At 42.5% G+C, this 4,429-nt stretch overlaps 1 non-coding gene across 1 annotated transcript; it reads right to left on the bottom strand.

The window, feature by feature from the left end:
* Positions 1-2,213: 2,213 nt before the first annotated feature.
* LOC133388255 (5S ribosomal RNA) lies at positions 2,214-2,332 on the bottom strand. Its single transcript, XR_009763720.1, has one exon. It is a non-coding gene; the product is annotated as a 5S ribosomal RNA (ribosomal RNA).
* Positions 2,333-4,429: the final 2,097 nt, after the last annotated feature.

Genomic DNA, 4,429 nt, shown 5'->3' on the forward strand with positions numbered 1-4,429 from the left:
TAATAAATAAATAAATAAACGGCTGCTTTAAATAGGTTTAGTTTTTTAGAGCTGAGTGGTTAGTATGTTGGACTACGACCTGGGAGACCAGGGTTCAAATCCCCACACAGCCATGAAGCTGACTGGGCGACCTTGGGCCAGTCACTGCTTCTCAGCCTCAGAGGAAGGCAATGGTATACCCCCTCTGAATACCAGTTACCATGAAAACCCTATTCATTGGGTCGCCATAAGTTGGGATCAACTTGAAGAAAATCCATCCCCCCCCCATTCCCTTTTCCTTCTTTTTATTTTTTCCCCCTCAGGAGAGGCTCAGGCTTCATTACTTAATTTTTATATTCCTTCCTTCCTTCCTGAACTAATTTTCTATTGGGATTTTCCTGGATTCTCTAACCTAGACACCAGACTGATTTCTACTAACCTGCATTTAGGGCCACAGGAACCTGTTCGCTGAAATTCCATTTTGAGTTGCTACTACATTCTCCTCTAAAATGCTATACAGTTAGGACAACTGGGAATTTATAGCACAATTCTGTGCATGCTTTCTCAGAAGTAAGTCCTACCGCATTCAGTAGGAATTACTCTTTGGCTGAGTGTGTTTAGAAGAGCAGCTTTAGTAGGCTTGGAACTAGAGGATTGGTAGAGTTTAGGTGGGCCAATGTAAGATTTAGCAATGATTAAATTGTAGCTAATTTTAATCTTGCGTATTTCAATCCTTGCATGTAATAGCCACTTTCTTTAATACAGGGTATTTATACTTTATTTTCCACTTTGATCACTGTATCCTGTTTTTTCCCCCCACGCACACACTGTTCCTTATCAGTTCCATCCCCTAAGATTAATTTATGTGTTTATGATCTTCTTTGTGGATGACGCTTACATCTATCATAAGATGAAATGCATTCACTTGTCATTTACTAATGTATTTCTAACTATAAAATATTTTCTAAGCGGTCGTGGCATCATGCAGCATCACATGGGGGCAGGGGGCAGCAGCAGGGCAGGAAGTAAGGAGAGGGTATGAGGCACGCAAGGGTGGCTGGTGGGGGTGAGTGGGCAACCAAGTGAGCAGGACAGCCGGGTGTGAGGCAAGCAAAGCAAGTGGGCAGGTGTGTGGGGGGGATGGCAAGCAGCCAGGGGGCAAGTGGCAGCGGTGGCAGCAGCCTGTGCGGGACACAGGCAAATGCCTAGGTGGGGAGGCAACCTAGGCAAGCTACGCAGAGCTGCGTGATGGCACTGTTTGTTGAGGGGCAGTGACGCAGCAGAGAAACAGGTTATGAGGGTTAGCGGGCCTATGGCGGCCAGCGCACACCAGCACCTGGAGGCACTGGGGGGAATTGCAAGGGGTGGTGGTGAAGAGAGTGGAGTGCCTGGGGGTGTCTGGGCAGCATCTAAGACTGCCAAAGAGCACTCATTTGCAAGTGTGCGTGTGAATGAGTGAGTCCCTCTGTGTGCATGTGTATGTTTGGGGGTGGGGAGTTGGCGAACAAAGTGGCAGAGCCCTCTAGTTAAATACATTTTCCAAACTAATTTCAGCCTCTGCTCATATCTGATCACACCCTCCCACCCATTAGGGCAAAAGTCAGTACTTCACTTTCAAACCTGTTGTAATTTAGCTATTGTTGTTGTTATGTTCCTTCAAGCTGATTATGACTGATGGCAACCCTATGAATCAGAGACCTCCAATAGCATCTATTATAAACCACCCTGTTCAGATCTTGTAAATACAGGTCTGTGACTTCCTTTATGGAGTCAATCCATCTCTTGTTTTGCCTTCCTCTTTTTTCTACTCCCTTCTGTTTTCCCCAGCATTATGGTCTTTTCTAGTGAATCATGTCTTCTCATGATGTGTCCAAAGTATGATAACCTCAGTTTCATCATTTTAGCTTCTAATGATAGTATTTGTTCTAACACCCAATTATTTGTCTTTTTTGCAGTCCATCGTATGCACGAAGCTCTCCTCCAACACCACATTTCAAATGAGTTGATCTTTCTCTTATCCACTTTTTTCACTGTCCAACTTTCATATCCATACATAGAGATCGGGAATACTATGGTCTGAATGATCCTGACTTTGATGTTCAGTGATACATCTTTGCACTTATATGCCTTCATGTCGATTACGACTTATTGAGACCCTATGAATCTTTTGGATAGATTCATAGGGTTTTCATGGTAAGAGGTATTCAGAGGTGGTTTACCATTGCCTTCCTCTAAGCCTATGGCACCCAGTATTCCCAGGTGGTCTCCCATCCAAGTACTAACCAGGGCTGACCCTGCTTAGCTTCCGAGCTCAGACGTGATCGGGCGTGTTCAGGGTAGTATGGCCATAGGCTTGTCAACTTTAAAGTTACATAAATCTTCTGTTGTCATTACTTTAGTCTTCTTGATGTTCACCTGTAGTCCTGCTTTTGTGCTTTCCTCTTTCACTTTCATCAGCATTCATTTCAAATCATTACAGGTTTCTGCTAGTAGGATATCATCCGCATATCTTAAATTATTGATATTTCTCCCTCCAGTTTTCACACCTCCTTCATCTTGGTCCAATCCCGCCCAATTGGTTTCTCCATATTCTGTCCTTACAGCAGCCTCTTGTCCAGAGTATAGGTTGTACATCAGGACAATCAGATGCTGTGATACCCCCATTTCTTTTAATGCATTCCATAGTTTTTCATGATCTGCACAATCAGAGGCTTTGCTGTAATCTATAAAGCACAGGGTGATTTCCTTCTGAAATTCCTTGGTCCATTCCATTATCCAATGTATGCTTGTGACATGATCTGTGGTACCGTTTCTTTTCCTAAATGCAGCTTTGACATCTGGCATTTCTTGCTCCATCTATGGTAAGAGCTTTTGTTGTAGAATCTTGAGTATTACTTTACTTGAATGGGATATTATGGCAATAGTTCGATAATTACTGCATTCCCTGGGATCCCCTTTCTTTGGAATTGGGATATATATATTGAACACTTCCAGTCTGTGGGCCATTGTTTAGTTTTCCGTATTTCTTGACAAATTTTTGTCAAAATTTGGACAGATTCAGTCTCAGTAGCTTGTAGCGACTCTATAGGTATGCCATCTCTTCCTAGTGATTTGTTTCTTCCAAGTATTTTAAGAGCAGCTTTCACCTCACATTCTAAAATTTCTGGTTCTTCCTCATACGGTTCCTCCATGAATGAATCTGTCATCCTTGCATCTCTTTTATATAGTTCTTCAGTGTATTGCTTTCATCTTCCTTTTATTTCATCTCAGTCAGTTAGTGTGTTCCCCTGTTGATTATTCCATTTCCCTAAAGGTAAAGGTAAAGGTGTCCCCGCACTTATAGTGCAAGTCGTTTCCAACTCTTAGGGTGATGTCTTGCGACGTTTACTAGGCAGACCGTATATATGGGGTGGGATTGCCAGTTCCTTCCCTGGCCTTTCTTTACCCCCCAGCATATGCCGGGTACTCATTTTACCAACCACGGATGGATGGAAGGCTGAGTGGACCTCGACCCCTTTTACTGGAGATTTGACTTCCTCCTTCTGTTGGAATCGAACTCCGGCCATGAGCAGCACTTCGGCTGCATTACCGCCACTTACCACTCTGTGCCACAGAGGGCGCTCAACATCCCTACTCTTGGTTTAAATTTCCCTTTAATTTTTCTAGTCTTTTGGAATAGGGTTCTTGTTCTACCTTTTTTTTTTGTCCTCTTCTATTTCTATACAATAACTATTGTAATAATTCTCTTTGTCCCAACATACTAGTTGCTGTATTATTGCATTTAGGGTTCTAACCATGTTTCTGTCTCTTTTTGCTTTTGCTTTCCTTCTTTCTGCAACCATTTTTTCATCAGTCATCCATTGAGGTATTTCAATGGATTTTCAACTTAGCTATAATGTCCACTAAATAACATGAATGATATTAAGGGCTAAGGCTGCAATCCAATACATGTCTACTCAGAGGTTAGCTCCATTGGTTTCAATGGGACATACTCCCAGGTATGTGTGTATTGGATGCAGCATTAGTCTGTCACTAATTTTTGTTTTGAATTCTGTGATGGGTATTTGCACAATAATCAAAAATGTCGTCGTGACATCAATGTGCATGGCCCTTTACAGAGGACAAATCCCACCCCCAAAAGCTTATTATGCAAATGTTTACAGAGGGTGACAACAACAAAGATGGAAGGTTTGGGGGAATAGAAGCAAGATATAAGAACGTTCCAGTATTTCACTTCCATAAACTTAGGCTTAGTTACAGTAGGGTGTGTTATGTGAACTAAGGAGTGGTATGCCAAAGGTGTTACATAAAAGATGGATTTTGAGGAGCTATAAAAATCAGGGCTGGCCTGACTGCATAAACAGGGCTGGTTCTTCCTGCCTAAGGAAGAACATTTTGGTGGAACGCTAATGCAGTGTCATATGATCTAAAGGTTGCATCCAGCCTGAGA

This window comes from Rhineura floridana, chromosome 6, assembly GCF_030035675.1.
Source record: "Rhineura floridana isolate rRhiFlo1 chromosome 6, rRhiFlo1.hap2, whole genome shotgun sequence".
Taxonomy (NCBI): Eukaryota; Metazoa; Chordata; class Lepidosauria; order Squamata; family Rhineuridae; genus Rhineura; species Rhineura floridana.